The 15,151-nt window shown below is 36.4% G+C and overlaps 1 pseudogene; it reads right to left on the bottom strand.

Annotated features, from left to right (window-relative positions):
* Window positions 1–293: 293 nt before the first annotated feature.
* LOC113281612 lies at window positions 294–3,803 on the bottom strand (annotated as a pseudogene).
* Between the last annotated feature and the right edge of the window lie 11,348 nt (window positions 3,804–15,151).

A 15,151-nucleotide genomic window follows, 5' to 3' on the forward strand; every position in this document is an offset into this window, starting at 1 on the left:
TTTCTTAAGTGTACCCCACTGGAATTTTTACGAAATCCCATTAAAATCTGTGCACTTTTATTGGGAGCCGTTGGATTACGGGAGGTGGTTATACTTTACTTTTTACTCTTTGTATTTCTAGGTGAATCATATGACTGGAGCATGGACATTTCTTCTTGATTGTGATGTGTTGTTTAAGAATATAAAGAGTCCTTCTTGCTTTCATACAGTTGAAAACAGCTGTTAAATGTACCTAAATATATCTACTACCTCAAACTGGTTAAAATTTTAATGGGTTACAGTACATTTGTAAATGTTGTATAAAGATAGAAAGCATTTCATATTAAGAAACTACATATAATTACATTGATAATAATACAAATATTCACGACGCAGTAGGAGTAAAGAAAAATTTATAACACAGTGATCAAATATATAACTGGAAGAAGAAAATGAAGTATCAAACACGTATGACACTATAAGCTAGTGGTGGTATAATACTGCAATTGCTATAAATGTCGGAAAGTTTGCCGGTGATTTGAGCCCTCGATTTCAGTAGGGTCAAAGATGATACCATGAACAAGTTGCGTCCTGCCTAAGAAACTCCTTTGCCTAGTCAAGACTGGTGTGGTAGCTGCAGCGACTGGTTGAGCATTTCTGGGTACAGTAGATTCAGGCGAATGACCTGAAATGCATAATGCACCGGTTTCGTCTTGCTCCCAGTATACTTCAACCATAAGACCTCTTGGATTTTCTGTAGATTCTGTTCCAGGAATACGCTCCTCTTGGTATCTAAATAAAAAGTCAGACATTCAATCAGAAAGCCAACAGATTTCAGTTACCGTTGAAGCCACAGATATAATAGACCGTAGGGTGTTTTGGGGATAATTCTATAATCGTTCACAATTTTTAACGTTTGAAAATCTAAAGTTGGTGTGAACTTAGAAACCAACCAAAATTTTAGAATTTGATCCTAATTTCGCAGAATTTCTTGATGATAAAGTAAACAGAATTTACCTCTAGTAGTAACCCAGATGTTAAAGTCAGAGTCACTAAAGTCCCCTCTGCCACTGCACTTTCTAGCTTTGCTCGTTTTGCTATATTTAAAAACACCTCTTCAAGGGTTGTAAGTCCGAGTTCGATGTCTGATATGCCAAACTCTCTCTCTATCTTGAAGCTCCTCAAAAAAATTCTGCAGGAAGAGTAGGAGTATGTTTTAGAAATAAGAAACAGAACAATGATAAACTGTAGTACGCACTAATTATTACGTTCCATATTTACACATTACAAACACAAAAATATGTTCACTTCAAGGTATTCGGAGACAATTATGAAATGGCAAAAAAAATAAAGAATGAGTACATTCCAGTAATCTGCTACAATACATACTGTTAGTTGTCCTTTTTCATGAGGAATAACAAATGTTAAGAAAGATCTGTTCTCCTCTTTGGGTACTACATCCAAATGCTGCAAGGTAGATCACTGAAGTTAGTCAACAATGTCCTGGAGTGCTCTCAAGGAAGCTCACGTTAGCAATAAAACCAGTCCCAACCGTGATTTCAACCTGATTGATGTTCCACTGCATCGGAGCTTCCCCTTAACCATAATTGCTATGTGATCCCCTAAAATGTCAGCTTTTTCCATTGAGTGAGTTGTAAGAACAATTGCACGCCCTTTCTTAGTATTCTCTATGATGTCCCACACATGCCTCCGGGTGATTGGGTCCATTCCAGTAGTCTGCAAGGAAATGTCAATGGGCATTGAATAAACTTGATGTTTCACAAAAGAAAGAGTTTAATTTTGTTTTAACCTGGGACAAGAGGATCCCGCCATGTGATTAAGGAACTGTTTAGGACCCTCATCAACATGGTGGAAAACTTGCCCCATGTTATACTTAGGTTGGCACAATAAAATCTCTGAAATTTGTTAAAATGTAATTCAAAAAAAATTGCATACCAGCTCATCCAAGATAACCAGTTTTGGATCTCCAATAAGAGCTATTGCAACACTGAGTCGACGTTTTCATCCCTCCACTACAGCTTCCCGCCCTAACTTTTGCTGCATTAGCAAGCTTCACCTCGGCTAGGGATTTATCAACAACCTGTTGTTGCCACTATATCATTTTCCATATACGAGACTCTACTAGGAATATCGATATTTAAATAGTGATGCCACCTTTGAGTAATTCCAGCTATACATAACTAAAACGGCACATAGCCAGATATAAGAGGTAGAGAAATATCTTTTTTGAGCTATAACGTACCGATTTGATTGTAGCAGGGGGGAGGCCTTTAATACTAGCAACGAGATGAAGGCGTTCTTGTCCGGATAATTCCTCCCAAAGGATATCAAACTAATGAAAAACAACAAAGAGGTCAGTTCAAGTTTCATTTATTTGAGCATATGCTACATTTTTAAATTTCCTTTTGCAAAGCAAACAATTGGATATGGAAAATCATACCTATGGACAAACTCCTATCAACGTTCGAATATCTGACATTTTAACAGAGCTTCGTACAGAATAACCATAAATCAACGCTGTTCAAGAAAAATAGAGAATTCATTTAAGTGACCAAGCCCATCAAAGTGTATAACATAAAAATTAAAAGTACTCATGAAACTTATGATCTTAGTAACTATTACCATCTCCTCCTGTGACGGGTGTATTTCCAGTCAAACAATTAATCGCTGTTGTTTTTCCAGCTCCATTGTGTCCTAGAAGACAAAATAGCTGATCCTTCGCAAAGATTACTCACAATCCCTAAAGATAGTAACACGGAAAATGAGAAGAACGATTGCAGTTTTTTATGGGTTGGATATTCTGACCCTTCATGAATAAGTAGGAAGTTAAAGGCAGGATTGAGATCATGCATCTTTGGTTCAGGCATCTCAGAACCATGGAGGAGGAACAACTAGCATGCCTGCTCTTCATGATTCGACACACTATGTATCAAGATAAAATTGAATTACCTTGACAGCATGGTAAGGAGATGTTCTCTTGCATTTACAGCAACCCATATTTAGTGTCCCAGGGTACGTCTTTGCAAGACCACGTATCTGAACTGCGATATTTGGATCATTACTTCCTTCAGCCATTTGCTGTTTTACGATGCTTTCCTCTTCGCGGACATCGTCATCATCTGGATTAGTATTATCCATGGTGGAATTGCACCCGTGCAACTACAAATGCCACCCTCTGGTAAAAGTGAAGAAAACAATTATCTCATACACCAAAAACTAAGAACTAGGACAACTTGGAGGAGAAAAATATTTGAAAGTTAAGTAAGTAAGTACCTGATACCTTGCCTCCACCTCGTCCAGTCCAGTACCCTGGGTCCAAGAAGTAAAAGCAGGATTTTCTGACGCCTGATGCATTTGGGATTATGTTGTTGAAGTACAGAGCCAAAAGAAACCAAAGAAAGAAGGTCGCCACGAACCATGTATATATGTCAGCCTGTTGAGACATGTTTAATTGGGTAAGTGTAATTAATGCAGAAATTTTCCTCTTTTCGTAAGTACATGTCTGAGGTAAAGTGTGGACATACAATTGTTATCACACAATCAGTCTCAGTCACTGGACACTGTGACCGACCGCTCCAGCCGATCCCACTATCTTCGGAAGTAGCTGTCACATCTCCAAGTGTTTTAAGAGCTTTAGCAAGAAGATTAGGAGAGAAGAGTGACCAAACAATCCGATAAATCATAGAGGTGGTATCAGTTTAAGGAAATCCAAATGTTGTAACAAGATGTTTAGAACAAGAAACTATTAGAATATTTTAGTTGAAAACAGTACTGGGAATTGTTGTATGAATTGAGAGAGTTGATCTTGCCTGGGTCCAAAGGCCGACAACTAATATGGAGAACCCAACCGTCGTTGCCGATGATGCCTTACTGATGAAAGTGGAAATCAGGAACACTAAGCCAACCTAACATCACTAGTCAGTAAATAAAATATATTAACTACAAAAGAACTCATAAACCTTTTAGCTTGCAGAATAATAAAGAAGTGATGAAGACTGCATATAACTTACCATATATATCTGGAAAAGGAAGAGAACAAAGAAAAGAACTCCAAAATTAATATTTAGGAAAAAGTCGAACTGAAACATCATCCCAAAGAGAACAATGAAAAGCGAGGAGACAAAAGTGGAAACAGTCTCCCATGTGAGCCATGACAACCAGTAGGCAGTTTCGTAAAGACCCATTGTAGGCATAGCTTGGAAGTTCAAACATAAATAATAATGAAATTGCATTGCAAAGGGATTCTCTATATCAGAAACTATGCAAGGACAATAAAAACAAGAGAATCATATCAATACCTAACTCAGCTTAAGTTCTTTCTCTGCGACCAAAGCACCAATTTCAAACACAAATGCAAACATGGGAATCACAAGGAAGAAGGTTGGTCCAACAATTCCAACCGCTGAGAAAGTTCTAACAGCAGGATGTGCAACTCCTTAAGCCCAACAGTCCAACTAAAATCTGGAATTGCACACACATCAAATTCACTACCACTGGCCATCTCAAATTCAACATTTCTCTGAGTACTCTAGAAAATTTTACTCAACCTCTAGCTGTCTCTAGACATTTATATCCTTTTTATTCACTACCAATTCCATGCAAGACATGCTAAACACTGTAATTACATATCACAGTTGAGCTGATTGACACAAACCAAGTTTATAACACAGGGAACAAAGAGATGGTGTTGAGCTATCTATCAAATGGTAAACCTCAAAAAATCAGAAAAAAAATTACAACCAATCTAAACAATTGATGTAAACCTGAAAACAAAAACAGAAACAGGGATTGAAGAATTTACCTTTCGTTTTTTTGCTCATCTGTGTCATCATGATGATATATTGAAGATTGAAACCTTAAGAAAATGAATCTTGGTTTACTTCTCTGTTTTCTTAGTGGGAAAACCCTAGTTTTATTTGTGAGAGGAGGTCTGGGAGTGAATTGGAATGAGATTTTTTACATTTTGGTCTAATATATATAATCCAAAATTATAGAGTATACTAATCACAAATTAATTTAAAATTAAAACATTCTTAAATTTATAATAATCAGACATTCATAAATTAATACTACTAATTAAGAGTACTGGTTGAAAATTAAGCAAACCAAAAGAGAGAGGAGTTTAAATACTACTATAAAACTACCAAATTAATAATAATGAAACATCCATAAATTATTACTAATTAAGAGTCCTGATAGTTAATAATTAAGGATACTGATTGAGAATTAAGCAAAAAGAGAGGAGTTTAAATCTAATCTAACTTCGATCGAACCAGTCGTTACCGTCTTTGAATCGAATAAATCCTTGATTGTCGGAGTCCATGTACCTTTGCTCCAAATATTCAGACATTGGAGTTAACTCGCCCTTTGATTTTTCTCTTATAAGGTAGCCTTCCTCGTTATAAACTTTCGAGCAATTATCAGCCACATAAGTTTCCTCCCTGACAGCATTGAAGAAACGAACAAATTTCCCCCGACCAGAGAAGTGATCAGCAATTAGTTTTCTTATCTTTTTAACCAGTTTCCAGGTAATCATTCCGAAGGATTTCATCTCTCTATCAGTAAAACAGTATTTCTTATCCTGTAGGCAACGTACGCATGCTTCACAGTCGGAAAAAACCCATAATCTAAAGTGGACTTCTGGAGACATACTTTCAAAGTAACAAAAACGGCTTCAACTTCGTGAAACATTGAGTTTTGAGCTTGAGGAGACTTGCCTTCAATGGTGAGAATCAGTTCGTTCTTGTGATCACTAATACCTGCACCGTACCCACCTCTTTCAGTTTCCTTCATATGCGATCCATCTACAACAACGTGATAGACATCTCGGGGTGTTGTTCTTCGTCTAACAGCTCGCCCAATATCTGTAAATAAACCATCATATTGTGGGGTGGAGCCACTCCTGTACAACCTAACTTAATTGGGTGCCATAACTTCTAATTGGGGGCCATGCATTACGTGACAAAAAAAGGTCATCCAATCCTAATTTGGATCACCCCTTAAAAAAATATTTTCTAAATGACAAAACTGTCCTTATATGATTAATATTAGGAATTAATTAGTTTGATTAGTGTGGTAAGTGTATTTAGATTAAAATCTGATTTTAGGAAAAAAAATTGTGGAAAATGTGTTTTATGTGTTATGTGTTGAGAAGAAGAGGAGGAATTTTGAGAGGAAGACCTAGGGTTTTTACAAATGAGTGATTCAAGTGGAGGGAATGAGATTGGTGAAGCTTCAAATAACAATAATGATTGTGTTGATGGTAAGATTGTCTCAACTAATGATATGGGTTGGATGTTTGATGAGGAGATGTTGATAGAGGAAGGCATGAACAATGGTTGGAATGAAGATCCCATTGCTCAAGATGAAGGAACCAACACTTAAAATGAGGAACCCCAAGGCCAAAACAATCAGGTAAACTTCCTATACTCTTCAAATTGTCTGAATGGTGCTCCAAGTGGTCGATTAATGGCCACCATTGAAACATCCAGTGTTAGGGTCGTTATAGTCGGGTGTAGGATAAACTAACAACTCTCTGTAGTCGTCAGCCTTTTTGAGATTATTTTGACGACTTTCACCTGCAACTTTTACATGTTATGAAAAATCGTTAGCGTTGTTTGATGAACATTGACGACTCTTTCAGCTAGGTCATGCAGAGTCGTCAGTCTTTTTTCGCCTCTATCCAGAAATATTATAAACACTGACGACTCTATCCAGAAATATTCTTTCCATCTCCTGGATGTTTTGGGAAAAATGGTCGTTAGATCTCTGTTTGAGGATATTAACGACTCTGTGTGTTGAAGTGGTAAATACAATTAGGGTCGTCAAAGTACTATAAAACGAAGATGACGACCCTTGGTATGAGGAAGGGAAATGTTGTCTGCATTGGAGTACTTCATGGTTCTAACGAGCATACTTGAAAACATAGTATTTTCAACAAACACAGGAGTTACCAAACATAAAAGTACTCGAAACAAAGACTCCAACCAAACACTTAAGTTGTTTCAACACACACTTAAGTTCAATTCATAAAGTAAAATTAACATAAGTTGAAGTCGACCATCTCGACCTCGACCACCACCTTCCTGCCTCTTGGTTCGGTGATAGAAAATGATACCTCACTCGGCCTTCTTCCGCGCAGTGGACCGGCAAGTAAGTATTTATCGTTGCGGGGAGGTTTCGAAGGAGGAGTTATCGTGATTTCAAACTTGTCTTTCGTTTTCTTGTCACTACATTCCAAACACGATTTTTTTTATAAGACATCTAACTTTATCTCTATCAGTTAAAGAGTCGTCAATGATATGCTCTAACAAACTAACGACTCTTCATTACAAAGTAACGACTGTAATTTATAAGGTAACGACTCTTTGCAAAAATTGGACAGTGAGGATGATTTTGGTCCTTAAAGGGTCGTTAAAGATTAAACTTGGGTCGTCAAACAAGTAACTGCCGACCCTATAAAAGAGATGACGACTCTAGGGATTATAGATTACTGACGACTCTAGTCTAGGGATTATATACTACTGACGACTCTATCGTTTTCTCCAACAGAAGGCAGTTCAAGTTCAACGCAGAGTCCTTACGCACTAATTTGGGGTCGTCAAACTACAGTCGTCATCTTCAACCTAATATGGCGACGACTCTATTCTAGGGCACAAAAGGTTGAAGTAGCAGAACAAGGGTCGTCATATTTACACTAACAGGTTAACGATTTTTCATAAAAAAACATGCAATGTAAGAGTCGTTAGGGAATTATTTCTTCGATACTAACGACTCTCACTCTGTAACTTCTATTTTTCAGTTACAATCTCGATTACACAATCAAAAAACAACCAAAACATCGAATAAGAGGTGGGTTTAAGTTCACGTACCCTCTAATTGGAGCCATTCCCTTTATCAAAGAATTTTCCTCGGTGGAGGTGGAGTCGTTAATGGTGGAGGTGGAGAAGAGAAAGGGAGAGAGGAAGATGAAGATGAAAAGAAAAACTGATTTTCTCTTTGATTTAATTAGGGTATATAGATTAGGGACCTTAATTAGGGTAGTTAATTATTGAAACTGATTTTCAATTAGTGAAGGGTAAAATAGTATATTCATATTGCGATATTTACACCCCTGAAAATTTTGGGGGGCAAACAAAATTCCATGGCCCCCAATTAGAAGTTATGGCCCCCAATTAAACCAGGCTGTACAAAACCAGCTTTGTGTTACCTAGGGCAGAACATGGTGTCGGTTAACCGTTGGAAACCGACCGAACCAGACCAATAAGCAAGAAACCGAACCAAACCATTTAGATTTGTATTGGTTTGGCAAAAAAAATTGAAAAACCGACATTATTGGTTTGGTTTTGGTTTGACCTGAAAACCGAACCAAAAACCATTGGGGAACCGATAAATATAGACCATTGATTAAAATCATATAGATTTAATCTACCACGTCTATAACACACTTTGTAAACCTAATTTCTAAATCTACGCTACACATTTTCTTTCTCTTCTTCTCCTCTTCGTAAACAGTCTCCAGAAGCAAAAACCCTCGCCATTTTCTACACCAGTCCACCACCATCTCCAGCCGTAATGAAACCACCACCCTAGTTCAATCTTCTCTTCGTATTTCTTCTTATTCTTCTTCTTCTTCTTCTTCTTCTTCTCAATCTTCGTTTTTCTTCTTCTTCTCAATCTTCTCAGTTCTCAGATGTACTGAAATTCTCAAACTTAGAAACATCTTCTCACTTGTCACATAACCAGATCGATTATCTAAGTCGACTGTTTTCATCATTTCAAGGTACTTCAACTCGATGATGATGATAATTTTGCTGATTTAAGCTTATAATTTATAATTTTAAAAACTAGGGTTTACTAAAATTGATTTTTCATAATTGATTTTGCAGGTTCCCTTTGATTCAATCATGGAGGGTTCATAATCAACACCCGTTAGTTCCTATTTCTCAACTAGTTTGGGTTTGATTCTGGTTTTGATAATTAGTTTGTGAAATTTGGATTATCAATTTTGTTATATAACAACTAATCATAATAATAGAGCAGCAGTAACATAACAATGAACATAATAACAGTGAGCAAAACTTCTGTAGTTTGGTTTTTTGTTTGCCAAATTTCCTTAGGCCTGTGTAACTTCTCTTGAGTAGATTTGTTGCGTTTATTTATTACAACACTAGCCTTGGGTTTCTTAGTGACCCTTCTTGTTTTGTTTTGCAACTGTGCTTGTGATAGTGAATAGTAATGTATATAAATTATATGGTCTGCCAATGCGAAAAGTCTTGTTTAAAGCGCCTGGTGCATCCAGCACCTTGCATATCACAGTTTGGCCTGATTCTTAGGTCTCATTCTTGTTAAATTTAGTTGAATATGATGATGATAATGGTAGCAAGACATGACTTAATCCCATGACTTCCGGGTGGTTGTGAACTGAGTTGAATATATATACCTATAAACTGGTAATCTTCTTTGGGTTTTGGAAGTAATATTCTTATCATTCTGTAGATTTTTTTGAGTTTTTCAATTTGAAATTAAATTACTAGTAACGTTTATGTGAACCAAATGGTACTGGCACTTAGTGAGTTATGTATTGCAATTTACTTCTATTATGTCTTTATATCATCAGTCCAACTTTACAGTAGTATATTTTCTATTGGTTAAGCTATATTGGTTTGTTGATTGGCATTTTGTTAGTGACTCAGATTTTATGCAATGGAAGAATGTGATGCATAGGATTAATGACTTATATATACATGGTAAGAACTTAGAACAAATTGGTGCAGGTCAAAATGCTTCACCGTTGTGGTTCTGGAAATTCATGCCACATGTTTCTTTCTAGCTTCTACTAGTTCCAATGACTTTTTTCCTTATACATAGATTGTATTGCGGTCGTCTAGCAGCTAAAATTCTATCAGGACTCTGCTAAGAGTTAGCCTAAACTTTAACAAATTAATAGTATATTTCATGAAAAGGTTACCAGCGCTTTCAGCTAAAATTCTACCTAATTAACTTCTGTGCGGGTGGATAGAAAATCATTAAAATTGGACATCAATGGTACTGAAGGCTAATATATGCAGGAATCAATACCAAAAAATGGGACTATGTGCCATTGATTGACATATTAAAATGCACCATTGTTTCACTGTTGTGGTATTTTGATTCTTAGCTTGATTTTTTAATGAAACACTTCTCTTAGTTCTCCTCTTTAACTTCTTTTTGGAAGCAAAGCGCATCATCCTGTTGATAAGTGAACTAAGACAAGTTTGTAAGTTCACTTATCAACGTTCTTGCATGTCATATGATTTGAATGCACTTTGATATGATTTTTTACATGTTATCTGATTTGAATTTTCTGCCTTGTTTATATTCAGGCTTCCGTTAACTCAAATGCATTGTTGCCACCACTACATCCTCCTCCAAGATCTTCTAACGCCTTTACAGAAGTTAGTTCAGTTGGAAAAGTACTAACTACGGGTGAAGCTTCATCTGCACCAGTTGACAATGTTTCCGATGCTGGTACCATCACTGCACCAGCTTCTAAGAAGCGGAAGAAAACTTCATGGGTATGGGATCACGTTGATCTGGACCCTCCTCCTTCGATAATGGTAACTTGCAAGAAATGTAAACAGAGAATGAAAGCTGACTCTTCTACACATGGGACTGGCTCCTTGAATAACCATTTAAGAAAGTGTCTGAATCTTATTCCTAAGGATTCCGGTCAGTCGACTCTTTCTTTTGAACCTGCTAGGTTGGGAGAAGATGAAAAGTTAGTTGTTGTAACTTTTTGTCAGGATTCGTGTAGAAAAGAATTGATTATATTCATCATAGTGGATGAGCAGACTTTTAGAATAGTTGAGGGGGAAGGTTTCCGAGAATTTTGCAGGGTACTTGAGAGTAGATTCAAGATACCATCTCGTATCACTGTACGGAGAGATGTTATGGAACTGTTTGCGTACGAGAAGGAGAGATTCAAGAATTATTTCAAGGTTAATAAAGTCAGAGTTTGCCTCACCACTGACACATGGAGCTCACTTCAGAAGTTGGGATATATGGTTATTAATGCACATTGGATAGATGCTAACTGGAAGTTGCACACGAAGATAATTAGTTTCATCCAAATTGTAGGTCATAGCGGTGAGACTATTGGTAGGATGATAGGAACATGCTTGTTAGGTTGGGAGATCGAAAATGTGTTTACTATAACTTTAGATAATGTTTTTGCCAACGATGTAGCTATAACATATCTGCAAAACCAAGTGCTCAGAAAGAATTCAGATTTAGTGAAAGGTTTATTACAAGTGAGATGCGCTGCTCACGTCCTTGCCCTTGTGCTCAAAATTGGTATCAGATTTAGATATAACATATCGAAGTTCTTTACTTCCCACAACAGTTGAGGCATTGATTTGTGCTCAAAATTGGTTGAAGACGCCGACTGATCTTGATATTTCCTCCTTGGGACCAAAAGAGGAAGTTAGTTCAGGTATTATTTCATTTGTTAATTTGTTTGTAGAATTTTTGGACACTCATTGTATACTACTGATTGTGTATTTGTTCATTGCAGAATTTTTGGACTCTCTCTCTAAATCCATGTTCGTAAACATAACAGATGATGATGTTGAGGACTAAGGAGTACCAAGGTAATTCATGATAAGTAGAAATATACCTGAATTAGATATTGTGGATGTTAGTTGATTAATGCAGTTGATTATAATGATGTTAGTTGATTAATAGCATTATAATGATTGATGTTAGTTGATTAATAGCATTATAATGATTGATGTTAGTTGATTAATGCAGTCAGCAACCCTGGAAAGTTGAAGCTATCAGTTGATTTTGTGGATGCATGGAAAGTGTCGATGTTGTTTAGCTGCTATGGAGACTGTGGATGCTTAGGTAGAACCGACTTAGTTTATTTATTTTTTTATACAAGTTTTGGTGAAACTGAAAGAAGATGTAATCTTTATCTTTTGAATTGTGTTTAAGAATGCTATGAATTTGGATTGTGTATGGAATGTGAATGTAGGTAGGTTTGAAAATCTTTGAACTATGTTTTTCTTTTTTAGATTTGAACGGTCAGTTTCCTGAAACTGACATAGTAGCCGGTTAACCGATATCCAATGGAATTAACCGAAACCGGCTAGAACCATTAAGAAACCGAACCAATGGTTAATGGATTGGTTTGATTTACATTCTTAGAAACCGATAATATTGGTTTCGATTTTTGTTTGGCTGGAAACCGAGCCGAAACCGACCATGAACATCCCTAGTGTTACCATTGTAGTACTCCCTCCGTTTCACAAAGATAGTCCGCTTTGACTTTCTCAGAATATTAAGGAGACCATACTATTTTACTTGACTATCCTTAGTTACTTACCTATTTTATTTTAATAAAAATGCTAGTAATAAAGACTATCCAAAATTGTTGTGAGAATTATAAATACGAAATATAAAAGGAAAATTTAAAAGATATCGAATTTATGAAGTATAAACTTTATAAGGAATTTATTTTTTAGAGTTAAATGTATATTTTCTTAAAAGGAATGAATGATATATTTGTTTCCTCAATTATACTAATTTCTTTAATATTTTAGATTGGGTCACGTTAAAAATGGATTTATGATTATAAAGAATTCAAGGATATATTAGAGAGTTTATTGAAAAAGTATGACTATAAACAGAAACTGGACACAATTTTAAAACTGACGAAAAAGGAATACAGGCGGTCTTTCAGAAACAGAGGGAGTAGTAAATTTGATCGAGTGGTGGATTAGGAATTGGGACAATGGAATTCAACAAAATTGGTATCTCCAGACTGGGGTGTTTCTGATTTGCTGATAAGATAAGCCATCCCTTAGTACCTTCCCTGTTGATCTCAACTCTGAGATATGGTTTGCCATCTCTAAGCGTGATAATGGTAGTACCCATGCCATCTCTTCGCCCCTGCCTGAGAATCTTATTACCCTCCATAACTTGATCAGAAGATCAAAATGACACAATGGTTAAAATGATAGCCAAAAACACAAACCCTAAACTAATAACTCAGGCAAAAAACAAAAGTGAGATCTCTTCATATACTCTCTTCTGTTAACAGAACTGTTTTTGCAAAAAAAAATTCAAAGATGCACATGATTCGACTCGCTTTAGAAAACTATGGCTCTACCTGTTGATATGATTCATTTTGATGTTTGCCAAGTTCAGTTTAACGGCAATGGTGGAAAGTATCAGACAAGACGTCGAAAAAAGTTGATAAAATGGCGGGTGAAACAGTAATAAATTAAAAGGATATATTTCTAAAATCATGTATTTGCCAGCTGTCGGTAAAAGATGAAAACAAATTAATCTACCTTGCTTAGTGAGCTTTCTGCGCAAGAAAGCACTGCTCTTAAGAGGATATACATCACTTTATGAATCCATAGCATGAGGGTTGTACGGGGAGCTAAGCACATATATTAAAGATATAGACTCTGATCGAAGGGTACTAAACCTCCACCTTATCACGGCAAGTCTGCAACTGTACTCTAGTAGTGGACCTACCATTAAAAACAGACTGAATAAGTGAAGAATCGACGAAGAATAGTCGAATGGAGGTATTACTAGTTTGACTGTTTGACTGACTCACTCAGAGGTAAAAAAAACGAAAGCTACATGCCTAGGTGAACGAGGAGAAGCCTAAGGCTTAGTCCTATGGGCTAGATATCTAGTTGTTAGATTTGCCATCCACGTAAGCATAGACAACCTCCTAAGTCTTATGGGATGGCTAATCTAACAGCTAGATTAGCAGCGGGACCACCATATAATGCCGAACCGTTCGACGCTCAGTGCTGAACGGTTCAGTGCTTTAAATCTCAGCCGTTAGATCAGAAAATTTTCTCTCAGCGCTGAATGGTTCAGCGTTTAGACCATTTTTTGAGTGCTGAACGGTTTAACATTTCAATCTCGCTGATAGTTGAACTGCGAGCAGTTGTTAGGAGAGAGAACTATCGACTAGCAGTGTAAAAAAAATTTCCACACTTTTTGGACAATCTAACAGTTCAATCTAGCCCACAAATGTTAGCCCGAATGATAATTGTATGATTAGGGCAGATGGCGGAGAAAAGACAACCAGGCGGACCCAGACGAGTGAATGGAGTCATTATTCTCTTCTTGCACTATTTTCAAATTTTGAGTGAAGCAAAGTTACTACTCACTACCTGGGAAATCTAAAAAAGTTACTATACAGTACTTATTTGAGATGTTTTTGGTAGAAGTAAATTTAATCCACAGTAACAATAAAAATCAACATTGTAGCTAAAGATTAACTATTTTAAATTTAAACTTAAATTGGCCTTAGTGTGCCAGGAGGTGGTACAGTGGTGGCAAGTGTGCATAATTCTTAACCCCCAGCCAATTTTGGATCACTAGTCTCTCCTTAAATCTATGCAACACTTGTAATGACATAAATATCCATCTTATGTACAGTAATAGTGTGCAACTTCATTTAATAAGTTATTCGACCTGGCGCTCACATTTATTTATTTACTACGCTGTCCTCCAAGGTTGGATTGGAAAAATGCTTAACCAAGCTGGACGCACAAGTCTTAATTAAAAATGTGCTTAGTGCCTATCCTAATCATCAAATGCAGTATCTTGCATTTCCCAAAAATACCTTAGACAACCTCGATAAAATTCATAGAGACTTCTGGTTGAAAAAGAAGAACAAGAAAAAATGTTACTACCCTAAAGCATGGCCTAGTATAACTAAAGACATTCGCCAAGGTGGTCTAGGGATTAGAAATCCCCATAAACATAATCTTGCATTCATAACTAAGTTGGCTTGGAAGCTTATTCACAATCAAGATCAGTTGTGGGCAAAAATTCTTAAACATAAATATTTCAGAAACCAGAATCTTCTAAAGAAAACTAGAAAGCATAAAACTTCATGGATTTGGACTAGTATCAGGAAAGGCCTTACATTATAAAATCAAACCATCTATGTCAAATTAACAATGGGAAATCTACAAATGTTTGGTTTGACTTCTGGTTACCTAATTAAGTTCATCTCTTGTCTCCTATTAATGTTGATTGCAATATGCCTATAAATGTTTGTGACTTGATGGATCCTGATGGAAACTGGGATATGAATATCATCAGTAAATATATTGATTTGTCTTTCCATGAT

This window comes from Papaver somniferum, chromosome 5 (assembly GCF_003573695.1).
Source record: "Papaver somniferum cultivar HN1 chromosome 5, ASM357369v1, whole genome shotgun sequence".
Classification (NCBI taxonomy): Eukaryota; Viridiplantae; Streptophyta; class Magnoliopsida; order Ranunculales; family Papaveraceae; genus Papaver; species Papaver somniferum.